The sequence below is a fragment of the Peromyscus maniculatus genome, chromosome 1 (assembly GCF_049852395.1).
Source record: "Peromyscus maniculatus bairdii isolate BWxNUB_F1_BW_parent chromosome 1, HU_Pman_BW_mat_3.1, whole genome shotgun sequence".
Taxonomy (NCBI): Eukaryota; Metazoa; Chordata; class Mammalia; order Rodentia; family Cricetidae; genus Peromyscus; species Peromyscus maniculatus.
Genome location: NC_134852.1, coordinates 213,887,236 through 213,901,553, shown reverse-complemented (window position 1 = coordinate 213,901,553; position 14,318 = coordinate 213,887,236). Strand labels below are relative to the sequence as shown.

The following is a 14,318-nucleotide window of genomic DNA, read 5'->3' as shown; positions in this document are numbered from 1 at the left end:
TACTACATAACCCCAGCAATTTTTGAAGGCCGAAGAGGGAGGCTTGGGAGTTGGAGGATAGCATGAACTACATAATAAGACATGGATCTCAGTAAGTGAGTGACTAATGAGTGAATGAATGAAAAAAGTAAAATAAAATCAAGACTCTTAGTATCTTATTGGCGTTAGTTAGAAAATCCTGACATATCTACTCTATGTTGGTTTGGAATCCTAAATCTGGAAATAAAATGAATCTTTTAGAAGATGTTTTTTTACTGGCCTGAATTAGAATGTAGAAGGGATTGGGTTTTCTGCAACCTACTAGACACCCTGTTTGTGTATATCCAGGTGTTTATCACATGGACCCATTCCCAGGTGTGGGAACATGTGCAAAGGCAATTTATCTCCTATCTTACAAATGACTATTCACGGGGACCTACCCAAACTTTTCCAAAGGGGCTCTGGCTTGAAATGAAAGTTTCAGTGGGTTTATTTCATTCCTTATTTAAGTATCAGGGACCATCTGCGTAGGCTTTTCCCCTAGTTATCTTGCTATGGTACCCCTTTGGGGACCACTGTGAGATATTTGAGATATTGAGTCTCTAAACAAGACACATAGTTGTCAAGTGCAGGATAAAGTACAGGTAGACTTTCCTGAGACACCAAATGCCCTTGTAGCACAGAGGGAACAGGAGGACAGATGGGTGCAGGGACACTAATGGAACATCAACTTCTCAGAGGCATCGACTCCAGAGAAGTGAAGAAAGGAAAGGCCAGGGGAGGAAGGGTCACTCTGATAAGAACAAAGAAGTTGATTCCAGCACTTTCTCCCATTGTACCTATTACACTTATTGGTGTGAATAATGTTGTTTTGTTTTCAGAGAGACAGTCATGAGCAAAAGAGAGAGACAGTGAGCGATAAGCAAGCTTAGGAAATTTGAGAATGGCACATTTGTGATAATATATGTTAATTTAGCTGAGTGGATGTGAATATTTTCTTAAAGAACAAAGAAAGATGGACTATGGCTAAGGACCCGTGCTTAGGACTTTATATAGACATTACTTGTATTCAAAATGAACAAATCTTTTACAGTCATATTTTTCCATCATGTTTTGTTGGGATGGCTTATTTATTTTAAATTACCTTTTTTTCCTTGTGCTTTGGAGATAAAAACTCTAGTGGAGCCAGACTTCAAATAGATGATGTTCCGAGCACATCAAAACAAAGAAAGTGTTTCTGAAACCAAATGAAAGCATTTTTTGAATGACTCCCCCATCCATTCACGGCTCCTTTCAGCTCAGCGGCTCTGGCTCAGATAAAGTCTCAGACACCTCACAGCCTATTCAAAAGTATCAGATTCAACTGAAGGTGAAGAAAATGGGCTATCTGGAATATTCATGAGTTGGGAACAACCCAAGTTTGGCCATTGTCTGAATGACTTTACAACTTCTTGGGGTGTATGTTACATAACAGATATTCACAGGCACCTGGAGCTCCTATCAAGCCAAACCTTGTAAGCGAGTCCAGAGCGATTCCCTCACACCCTCCCTTCCTCTGCTCCAGCTCCATTCTTCTCTAGTCCAGGTTCCAAGGAAAACACTGCCCTGTCTTTGAGATGTGCTATTCTATTTCTTCATTTAGCAGTCTCAACGAAGGCCTTGATAATGCTTCTTAAAGTTTGTTCAAATTCATGTTTTGTTTTCACAGTATGTGAAGTTTTTACCTCCCTTTGGAGCAATGCCCAGACTAGTACATCATAGCTTTCTGAAATAGAGAGACAAAATGTTTACTGAACCAGGCGAGACCTAGGCAGAGAGTACTAGGTAGCCTAAATAACCCTGTTTCTCTTCTGCCTAATGAGAGCAGAATTGCTAAGGGTCTGTACTGAATTGGAAATTACAAAACACAAGTAATACAAACATTTAATACCTCCTTCTCAATAGGATTGCCATCTGCCTAATGGCTTGCTTGCAACTGAGTTCAAATACATGTTCCTAAAATCTTATGTAGTAGTGGAAAGAGTCCCTGTGTGCATCCCAGATCTGCTTCATTGTGACTTTGAACAGACAGATTTTTTTCACCCAGTTTCCCTGTTTAATTAATCAGAGAACAGAACTTTACCTTCAAAGCCCCACCATTGAGTTTCACTGTTGTACTGTCCCAAATAAAAATAGATGACAAGCCAAGAATGAGATCTAAGACTAACCCTGAACCTGGTGGAGAAAATTGAGACAGAAGGCCCTAGGGAAACCAATGAAGCTGTCTATAGAAGGTTGGATTATGCCTTCCCAAAAGGTATGTCTTATGCTAACTAAGGCTTAGAACCAATGGATGTGAGAAAGGGTTTTCACAGATATGACCAAGAATCTCAAGATGGGATCATCTTGGATCACCTGGATAGATCCTAAATTCTAATGACAAGTATCTTTCTAAGAGACAGAAATCTGGGAAGATGACAGCATGGAAGGAAAAGGAAAGTGAAGTGTGAGGCAGAAATTAGAGTTATGTGGTCATAAACCCAGGAACGTCCAAAGCCACTTGAAATTGGAAGTAGAAAGAACTCCCTTAGGACCTTTGGAGGGAAGAGCAGCCTGCTGACATCTCATCTTCAGGCTTCTAGACTCCACCTGGTCTTGTTGCTGTTGACTATTGTGCTCTAGGAACTAACTATGTTGGCATGGCTGTTCTTTTCCCACAAAAAGCTATAGGCAAAGTCTGCCTACAAGTTTCAGGAGCTGTGCCAGGTACAAAGTACTACTTCTCAGATATCAATGAGAGACTAAGTCTAAAGCACAGTGCTATTGGGCATATAGAGCCACTGCTTAAGGGTCTGGCAGCTTGAGTCTCCCAGCTTTACCGAGTACTTCACCTGTCCCATGATAGCATTTGTACTTGACTGGAAGAGAGACTGGTTCACTTGTAAAAAATGCAGGATCATGACTTTTGGGGTGGATAACAGGTATCACTACTGTGTTGGCTGATCTTGGTGTAAGGTAAAAGGATACAAATAGGGATATCTGCTCTATTGTCTTTACCTGAATCTTCTTGACCACCTACATAAGGCATCAGGGTACATGGTTGGTTGGGAGAAACAATGACGAAGGGATGGGTACAGAATACATGCTAGGCTGTTTAGGGAAGGCTTCCAACTGGCGACTCAGCCTTCCAAGAGATTCTGAGTCTTTTTCATGCCAGTCTGCAATTCTCACTCACAGCTGTCAGTTTCTGACTGGAAAGGGGGATACTTGGAGATGATCTAGCTGGAGTTATACTTTGGACAACTTTCACATCAGAGCTACAATTCTGACATACCACCTGGCTTACAAGGAAATTCTTGACCCAGTGGGTCTGTCTTGGTTCTTCTCTGAGCTCATTTTTGATGTCTCATTCAAAGTGAGTTGCTCAGATTTGCTGACTGGCTCCCTGTTTCTCACATTCTGCTTTCCTGCATCTGAGCAGAGCTCAACTTAATCATGCCTTTTTTTTCCTTTGGGGAAGCCCTTCATGATCTAGGCTATGCACCTTTTGGGGGATAGGGTGTTAAGTTAATCTTGCCATTACTCTATCAAACTGCCCTTCCCTTCCATGTGAGCTCACAGGTGAGCAGCCTACTCACCTGGTCTTTTTTCTCTACATGTAATAAGACATGGAGTCCTATGCAAGCCATATTAATATGACCCTAGGCATTATGTGTGTATGGATAGTGAAATGTGGACATCCTTGTCATGTGACTCCTGGGAGACATGAACAAACATCTACTCACCTCAGATAGGAAAAATGACAACAAGACCAAAGTAGGGATATTACAAAAGCCCAACTTTTGAGTTTTATTGGGGTTACTTACAGGATCAGAAATAACTCAAAGACATCTGCGTAATCAAAAGCCCACCTCAGCATGGATGACAGCTCACAAAAGCTGGAAATCTGCAGTGGATTGCACCACCAGGCAGCTCAACAAGTTGGAGTGTCTTCTCCAGGTAGCTCAGTTGCTGTGAACTTCTCTTCCAGACAGCTTGTCTGGTCTCTGCTTAGCATTCCTGTAGGATGGAATGTTTCACCTACCCTTAAAACATCCTGTAGTTTCACCTCCCCTGAACACCCTGTGTCTTAACAAGCTTATCTCTAAGATGGGCAATTTTATCTTGAAGGAAATTGATAAACAGCAATCGACAGCACCCTAACTATGTATGTCATCACTTGATGTCCAAAATATGAAGTTTCATTTTAGAGCTGTATGTTTGCATTCACAAATACTATATACATATATTGTTGCTATATGACCACACATGCACAGTCCAGTAGCCAAGCAAGAGGCTTAGTCATACACGTGTGATCGAGTAATTTGCGCTCAGTGTGATCACTCAATCTATGCGTAATGTGTGTTGTAGCTATGTGAACCCATACAGGCATGTGTGGGGGAATCCATAAAAAGCGGGTCACAGACTCCTCCCTCCTTCTTCTCCTCCTTCCTCTATCTCCATGCACAACCTTCCATAGGCCTGAAGCACATTCCCCTCTATTTCTTCTCCTAATAAACTCTTATAGTGGGTTTTGTTGTACCTCGTGGCTTTTCTCTCATGGTAAACAGCGCCACTTAATGAATAACACAGCGCCACTTATTGAATAACAGAGTTGCAGCATAAAACTAACATGTATTCCATCTACACTCCCACCTATCTATCCACTCTGTTTAAGCATCTATCTATTCATTCAAACATATACACTGTCTGTATGTCTGTCTATCACCCATCTACCCATTTATCCTCTATCTATCTACCCATCAATCCATTTATTCATTTATAGATTATCCACCTACCCACTCACACCTATCTATCCAGCAATCTACCTACCCATTCTAAATATCAATCTGTTCATTCATCCATCCTTCTACCCACCCACCTATCCTTCACTTTACTTAGTACTTTTCTCCAATTTATTTTTTTACTCCTTAATATTATGTCTTAGGGAGCTTTTTTACTCAATGCATAACAATCTACCTAATTTCATGGTACCTCAATAACTCTTTATGGGAATTGAGTTTTTCTTGTTATAAATCTGATAGCAAGGCACCTCCCCATCACTGGATACTTGTACACAAATGTCAGTATTTCTTCTTGATAGATACAGTTACTGAGTTAAATTTTCAACTATCCTGATAATTTTCATGGAGACCCTTACTTCCTTTGCCTCTGGGAATTGCTTTTATATGTGGAATATTTGTATTTTTGTGAGCTTTAGTTTCAGATCAACTTCAGGTTTATTTTTTCATAGATTTGTGCCTTTCTATCTTCAGAAGTTTCTCCAATCCCTGCTCATTCTTTTATATTTTCTAGTACCATCATGAGCAGGCACATACAGATATATTTCTGGTGATTCATGGAAGATAGTAGTGAGCTTAGTCTGCTCTGTGGAACCATGTGGCGATAATTATCTTATGTCCCATGACCAGCATCAACACTTAATAGCTATTTATACAAGGAAAGTGTACTCACTGCAAAAGTGTGTGTGTGTGTGTGTGTGTGTGTGTGTGTGTGTGTGTGTGTGTGTGCATGCTTTGGGCAGGTACCAGTATTTGATCAAGCACAAATGTTTTCTTAAAAGGTGTGGTCTGGTATTAATATTTGTGGATCATTCCTGAAGATATTTCACTACAAGGAACTGTGTAGCTAGTAACTATCTGTGTCGGGGTAGAAGTGGGATGGGTTTGGAGACAATATTTAAAGCCTTAATTTCCGTGTACATTCAGTGTGAAAGATTATCCTTCCCACCCCCCTCATTTCTGGAGGCCCCAGAACCTCCTACCAGATAGTGACAAGGAAATTTAACGGACCTCTCAATTTGATAACGTGTGTCCAATAAAAGGATGTGTTGGCATACATGTCAGACACTCAGCTGCTTTTTTTACATTTCCTTTAGAGATTTGACACCACTCAGATTTCTAGGGATACATGACTGTTAATGGGACAGCCTCAGAGGATGCTTACAAACAAGTGCGCGCTTGGGATTCTTGGCTGGAATTTGCTACATTCCACTTGAGATTCACAGAGACATTCTAAAACCTGGCTTCTATTGATTGAGCCCAAACAGGTCCTATTCTCCAGCCCTGCACCACTCTGGTTGCTCCTGCTGACAGGTGCTGCAGATGTGAGGCCTGCTGGGCCTTCCTTGGCAGCCATCTGTCAGCAAGGCCTTCGCTCCTCCAGGCAACAGGCGTGTTGATAAGAATATACACTTTCTGCAGTTGACAGACTTTGCTATTCAAAACACTGTTAAAAAATGGCTATAGGAATTTAATTAGCAACTTCCATTAAGAGATTAGATGAGAAGAACAAAGAAAAACCGAGGGAAAGGCTTCTTAATAAAACCGGAGAAGCTTCAGAATTATTCATGGCGTAACAAAGGAAATGTAGAAACTGCTCCATGAACTGTCAAAGGTGACAGATAGAGTCGGATGTTTTCTTGTGGCCTGGCTGGGTTCTGACTAATGATGCCCAGAGTGAAAGGGAGAACTTTGAGAAAGCACCTGTCTCTGGCTCCATCAAGTAGCAGATGGGCCTGAGCAGTGCAGCAATCCAGTGTGCTGTCCAGTAAGGCTGCGTGGCCCCTAGGGTCTGCGACTCGTGGACTTAGCTCTAGTGCTCAGGGGCTTACCCTGTGTGGGCCACTTGTTTTATCTCCACACTAAGATGCAGTACAAGAAAATAAAGGATCATACACATGCATCCTTTCTCAATAAATAAATAAATAAAATAATTTAAAAAATGTAAACGTGCATGAATGATTCCAATGACTTGGCAGAATCATGGCCATGTAACTGTCTTCATCTCATTTACAGTGTTAGTACATAATTTATAAAGAAAAGAGCTATGTTTCTCTTTGGCAAGTCTGGTATAAAGGTACAGTAGTTAGTGCGGGTTTATGTGCTATATCACAAGAGGAAGAGTTAAGAAGAGGAAAAGAAATACATTTATTTCTTATCAGGAGCCTGCTCATATGATAACAAACCTACTCCCTGATAACAGCATTAGTCCATTCTTGAAGGCAGACTGTTCATGATCTAATTAACTCTTAAAGGTCCTAGCCCTTAACATGTAAGTTCCTGATGAGTGAACTATGGGTAACATATTCAAACCTTAGCAGTGTGCATAGTAGGGAAGATTTTTAGATTTTATATCATACCGAGGGAAATTTCTGAGCTTATTTTGTTTAGCTATCTTTGTTTGTCCCCCCCCCCATGTATTTCAAGCTGTCCTTGAACTTGCTATGTAGCTGAGGATGACCTTGAATTCCTGATCTTCCTGCCTTCATCAACCAAGGAATGGGATTACAGGCATGCACCATCATACCCAGTTTGTGTAGTGCTGGGAATTGAACCTAGGGTTTTATGAATGCTAAGAAAGCACTTCGCCAACTGAACTACATGCCTAGTCCATACGTTTTAGGTTAAATAGCAAAACTCATGGTTGGTTCAAGAGCCAATGCTGAATTGGCTCTTCCCAAAGAGCGTCCGTCCTAAGATGCAAGAGAAGAGACAGGGCAAGCACCACTGAATGTTGGAAATCAGGTTTCCACCTGTAACAAACCTGTGACTGATTCCATCATGTGACCAGAGACCGAAACGGCTTTCATATAATGTCTTCTCATTTTGATTTTCTTAAAGGCTTGAAGATAGACAGATTCACATGAGAATCCACATTGGAAATCCCTATCAGAATGTGTCAATGGAAACAAATTCATTATGCTCATTTTTAGTTGACATAAACAGTTTGGTGAGATTATCTTTATGCTTTTTAGAAGTTTTGATAGATACAGGAAATGTGAAAACAAAGATTAGAGCTGGTAGAAAAACTCACTGGGTGAGTGCTGTCCTAGCATGTGAAGCTCTTGGTTCCATCTCATCTCTCTCTCTCTCTGTGTGTGTATATACTTGCATAAATTTAGGTTTGAATTAAAGCTGACCTCTGCTATAAATCTGTCAAATGCACATGAGTATGTGTACAAATTTGTCTAGTAAAGTAAATGTAATTCTTAGGAGACTAACTATCCTTAACTCTAAAGTCAAAATTAGAAAAAAAAATGAATTAATTAACAACTGAGTCACAGCCTTACATACTGTGAATACATGATATCTTTATAATGGGTCCTAGTTACTAATATGTTAATTGTTAATTTTTTTCCTAAGAGAGGAAAAGCTCATACAAGATGAGACAGATGGGTGGACTTAAAGAGCGAATAGAGAGCTAGAAAATTGCTGATGGCTTACCAAAAGAGACAGAGGAATTATCATCATTGCTCTTTGTTCTTGTGAACTCAAAACCTTTTTTTATAGTTGTTAGTGTAAAATGAACTGAATCAGAGAAATGTGTGACTTCAGTGTTGCTAAATGCAAGTGACCTAGTTTATGTGGGTCATAAGGGCTGCTCTGAGCCTTTGTACACGTGACACAGTGATGACCTCAGGCCTTCTCAGAGATGGACTTCCAATTAGGCATTCCGATGGGCACTCTCTCCTGTTTTCTTCCCCTGGACTCCTTTCTTTATCTACCAGAAAAAGGTCACTAATGACTCATGGCTTAGTTATACAGTTTTTATAACCAAAATGGGGAGTCTCTGATGGCTTATCCCCAGAAACAAAGGACAAGGCAGGGCAATAAATGTTACTTCCTGCAACTACTAGCATAGGGTTTTCACCCTAAGCTTATGGACTCCTCTCAACCTGTTCCATTCTGAAGGATGAGTGAAGTACTTCTTCCTCAGAATCTGCCTATTTAAGACCATCTTCAGAGTTGAACAAACTTCCACCTTCCCTTCACATACCTGAAAGCAAAGATCACTTCTGATGACTTCTGAAATATCCCTGCTGCCCTTGGGACTTGAGTTCTGTGTTGTAATTCCCATTGTTCATCCCTGGGATGAGAATCTGTTTATTTTGCAAATGTTTTCTGAACATGAACCACCTACCATCTAGTGTTCTAGACACTGGAGATGGTATAGAAAAAGAAAAGAAAAGAAAGGAAAGGGAAGGGAAGGAAAGGAAAGGAAGAAAGAGAAAAGAAGAAAAAGAAAGAAAAGAAAGGAAGGAAGAAAGAAAGGAAGGAAGGAAGGAAGGAAGGAAGGAAGGAAGGAAGGAAGGAAGGAAGGAAAAGACAAAGCAAAAGAAAAGACCAGAAAAGCACAAATGTGGTCTTCATGGCACTTACATGATGGTAGAGACCAGCAGTAAATGGGCATAGAATGAATAGAATTTCCATCAACATGAGCAGATGAGGGTAAGGATCCCTTCATGTGGTTGCCTTGGTAGCAAGAGAAGATTTCCTTGTGGGTCATGGAGTAGGCTTTCGAAGATAATGCACTTGTAGAACAGGGGCCATGTCTGATTTCTACAGGTCAGAATGTTAAGCTTCAATAGCTCCCATGTAGGGGGTACCTGTGATTTCTTTCCCAACAAAGGGAAGCTCTCAGTATTAAGTCTTAAACCTAGAGTCAGCTCAAGGAATGTGCTCATGAAAATTAAACACCTTCTTAGATTTTTTTTTTAAACAAGCTTGAACCAGAAAATCTTGGAATGGGGAAGCATCCTGGGCTCTTGATCTTGAGAAGTCAGAGGTGGCCAAAGCTATTTGGGACTGAAGAGGGTTATCTGATCTTCAGGGAACAGGCAGCTGGCTGTCCCCAAGATTATCCTTAGAGGGACAACGATGTCCCTCCATCCAGCAGTATCTCTTTTAAACTTATGTTTAAATAGCTATACTTAAGTGATAAGGAAGGTAGCCTTTCACCTCCAGGATCCTAACTGGATTCAAACTCTAGTCTTCTGGGAAATGAGTTTGGTCGTCTAAGCTGAGCCTCGTAGACAAAAGTCCTTATCTCCAAACTCCAAGCATAATTCAGCCTACCATGGCAGGACTAGAAGTCGGCTCTCAGGGAAAGAAACTGAATGAGTTAGGGTGGAAAGTAAATTACCAAAGTAATTCAATCAATCCTGAATTCAAATCCACACTTTAAATGATAGTTCTTTTCTGTTTGGAATACAAGACTGATTCTGAACACCACACCTTCCTCGCTGCATCCCCAAGAGGGTATGGGCACTTAAAACAGTTAAGCCTCAAAAAAAAAAAAAATGAGGTTGAATCTGCATAGACGCATAAGCTTGGGCATGTCAATAAATTTAAATATTTTTTGAATAGTTTCCTTATCTACCGAAGAAGAATACAGCCCCTGTGTGCTGCAAGGAAGGACTGTGACTTTTATCTTGGATATATCTGAAGATGCACATGCCAAGGACATATCATGTGCAAAGGTTGTGTGTTCTCAAGCTGATTTGGTAAATTCAGAGCAACACAAACAACGTTGTTCCCAAACACTGCAAACTCAAGATTATAACCAAGCCAAAAGAAATCAAGGGAGACCAGGTCTCCAGATGACTCTGCCTGACTCCACAAGGAATAATTATAGACAAGAAGCTTGGCAGACTTAGCCCACTGGTGAAGAATATGCCACTAGAGGGACACTTTGTGGAGAACAGTTGCTTTCCAGGTATGTAAAGCCAGGCATTATTTCCTCTGCCTTTGGCCTGCCCCTAGCCCCTCTGTGTTCCACTTACAGACTTAACATTTTGCCCACAATAAAATGGATGACAGTTTCATTACAGAATGGCATCACTTGTCAAACTTTGAATTACTGATCATAAAAATATCTGTTCTGCTTTGAAGGATTGTTGGAGGACTTCCATTTTCCTCTGTGTGTGTGTATTTTTATCAGTAGGGACTGTTTAGTGCAACACACATGAGCAGGGTACAGAGGGGAGGAAGAAGAAATCAAACCCGGCCGCAGAGCCCAGGGCCTGCTGTATTCTCCCCATATAAACAAGCTTCTATCACAGCTCAAGACAGCAGAAATAAAAGGGAGCTTTTTGGCTCACAGCTATAAAAAAAATTATCATAGTGATGAAGTTCCTCAGCCATCAACAGAGCTGTGATAACGCTGTTTGATGATGATTTTCCCATGAATGTTAAACAGCCGGCGCTGCGGAGGCAAAGGAGCTTATCTGCACCTAATACTGATCTCTAATTCCTGCCCTTCTTGAACCATCCATTTTCTAACAGCATTAACTGGCAAATTTACATCCCATCTTAATGCTGCTAAAGAGGACAGGAGATGAAGAGCAAATGACAGCAGTGTAATGAGGGTGGCTTTTTCCTCCTTTCTCTTTAATGGCTGAAGATTTACACAATTGTCTGTAAGCTTATATAGAGAGCTTACCTGAACCTTTTCCCAGCATGGATTCGACTTGCAGGCGCTTTTGTTAACTAAACACACATAAATATTTTTAAGGAGGTTTAATAGACTTCAAAAGAAAGCCAAAGGATAGAAAAAGGGGGTAAAATCACAAATTCAAATGTCATAAATAATATAAAATTTTGTAGAGGGCTAATAATTTCTGAACAAATGATGTTGTAAAAATGGTGTTCTAAGAGATGACCACATGGCCAGAAAGATTTCAAATATTAAGGGATGATTAATTAAAGTGAAGATTTAAAGGGAGCTGTGTTCCACATGCCACCAAGACCTGGGATTTCTCTGATCATGTAACATCCATCAAAATACTACCTGTTCACTAACAGGGTGTGAAGAGATAGAAGGTAATTTCAATAGTAAATCTGAATGTAGGGAGCTACAATAGCTGGATGTGGGGAAATCCCATTTGTGTGTCCAGATGATAAAGTAAACCAAATAAAAATCACCATGGACGAGCCATTTAACATCACAGGCTAGAAACCTTGAAGTTGTCTTTGACTCTCCCGTCCCTTTCATCCTCTTTATCCAATCCATTACCAATCCTGCCTTTGCTGCCTTTGAAATGCTTTAGGAAAAAAACTTTTTTTTTTCTCCCACTATCCTAACCCATTTGTCTAGCACCTCTTAATTTAAATAGGGTAGACTCCCACTGTTTCCCCTGCTCTTCACCTAGATGGCTCCTTCCACAGTGTTGTTTAAATATACCTTAATATTTCCACTATGTAATTTGAGTCATTAAAAAACAAACAAGCCTGTCATTGTTCCTGTCCCCACTATTCCCAGCAATAATCCTCACAGCATCCCCTACAACAAGCCTTGAACATTAATTTAATGCAAGATATAAGACCCGTGGATTGAAAGCTATAAAATACTGAAAAGGGGAAATTATGACAGAAAATAGATGGAGAAATGTGTCATATTTGAACATTAAAACAGAAGTTGGAGAGCTTTCTGTAAGGCCAGAGAGTGGGCATTGTTGGCTCTCCGTGGCATATTCTTCTTTGTTTGGTTTTTATCACTCTTTCAAAATGTACAAAACCCTTCTTAGCTCAGGGGAAAATAGAATTGAGCTGCATTTTGCCTGCCGATGATAGTTTGCTGAACTCTGAGTCAGAGGACTCAGTATTGTTAAAATGGAATCATCCCAAATTGACCCTTAAATCTGATGTGAAAGTAACCAAAGCTGCATATGATAGTGCATGCCTGTAACCCAGCACTCAGGAGGCTGAGACAGAGGATCAAAAGTTCAAGGCTATTCTGGTCTACATTAAAGAAAAGCCTAATGGGCTTTTTTTTTTTTTTTAAAGAAATTGATAGATTAACTTTAATGTTCATACAGAAAAGCAAAGGACCTTAAATACCCAACAGGGTTGCTTGACCTTTTGATATTACAACACAACATTGTTATTTTTAAAGTTTATGCTCAAGAACTACATGACTGATTTACCAAAAATTGAAAAAAATGATCTCATGATGTTTTAAATAAGTCTATGATTTTTGTGTTGGACCTATTCATAAGTATTTTTACTCACATGCAGTCTGAGAGCTATGAGTTGGACATGCCCACTAGAGCAATCATGAAAAAAAAATAGCTCAGAATTAGAGGACTCATACTTCTAACTTTATGACTTCCCATAGAGCTATATCAAGGTAGTGAGTAATACACTTAAGTGAAAATCAATCAGGCACAAAATAGAGGACCCAGAAGTATACTCACAGTTATGTGCTCAATTGATTTTGATCAATTTGAGCAAAGCGATCCAGATTCAATGGAGAAAAGGTAGGCTGTCCAAAGAATGATACTAAAACATGAATATTTCTTTGAAAAAACTCCAACTTCTTTGTCACTCGGACACTCTTATCCTTAGGGCTTTCTCCTCCTAAAGTAGCTGGAAGCTTCTTCCCTGGCTGAGCTGAGGTCTCTCTCTAGCCCTGCCTTCCAGGGTTTGATGACTTCCTCTTATTATTCTCCACAATAAGGCTCTCCTGAATGTTACTGTCCACCTGACCTGGGGAAGTGTTCACGTAGCCTGTAGCTTCCTCATCTGTGAGATCATAGAGGAGCTGTTCAGAGACTGAGGACATTCCTGCAGACCCCTGAGAATGGAGCCTGGCAGATAGCACACATGTAGACCCTGCTGCTCCTTTGCTTCTCTCTCATCTTTGGGCCCGTTACTTTTCCATATTGCCTCTGCCCACCTACTTTCCTGTCCTACGTAGATATAGCTGCCAGATGGTTGCAGCCCAGTCTTCAGAGGGAGTTTCAGTTGGGGATTGCTCAGATCAGATTGGCCTGTGGCTATGTCTGTGAAGAATTGTCTTCATCTATGATTGATATAGGAAGACTTGGCCCATTGTGGGCAGTGCCTTCCCTAGGCAAGTTGTCTTGGGCTGTATAAAAAAAAAACCAAGCTGAGTAGACAACCAGAGAGCAAGGCAGCAAGTAGAATTCCTCCAGGCTTTCTTTCTACTTCAGTTCCTGGGTCCAGCCTTGAGCTCTTGTCCTGACTTCTCTCAGTGACGGTCTGTGATCTCAGAAGTAAGTGTAACTTGGAAGGGATTCTTTCCTCCAATAAGTTTCTAATGGTCAGGGAGGTTTGTCAGAGCAATGGAAAATCAAGCTAGGACAGCCCTCTCCTACCTGGAATGTGGATAGCTATAGGAAATGAGAGCCACTCTGATTTACTTTGTTTTCTTTCTTTTTTTAATTTATTATTATTTATTTGCATTACGTGTGTGTATATATATATATATATATATATATATATATATATATATATATGTGTATGTATCTGAGGTTAAGTCCATGTTCTGGTGCTCGAGTTACAGGCAGTGGTAAGCTGCCTGATGTAGGTGATGGAAATTGAACCTGGGTCCTTTGCAAGAACAGTACATGCTCTTAACCACTGAGCCATCTCTCCAGCCCTGCTTTGTTTTCTTTCTAATTGCAGGAAGGATTTTAATTTTACCCCCAACCTATAAGCTCATTTTACTTAGTCTAGAACTGGGCAAACAATAGATACCCAAGTACTTTACAGAGT

General features: G+C 40.4%; 1 long non-coding RNA gene across 2 annotated transcripts in view; it reads right to left on the bottom strand.

Moving 5' to 3' along the window:
• The window catches only part of LOC143271195 (uncharacterized), a 92,187-nt gene extending 78,894 nt beyond the window's left edge, over positions 1-13,293 (bottom strand). For both annotated transcript variants that reach the window (XR_013048427.1, XR_013048426.1), the window contains exons 1-3: positions 12,995-13,293; positions 3,870-4,017; positions 1,124-1,216 (exon numbers count right to left, since the gene is read on the bottom strand). This is a non-coding gene — a long non-coding RNA (uncharacterized LOC143271195). The remainder of the gene's footprint in view (positions 1-1,123; positions 1,217-3,869; positions 4,018-12,994) is intronic.
• Positions 13,294-14,318: the final 1,025 nt, after the last annotated feature.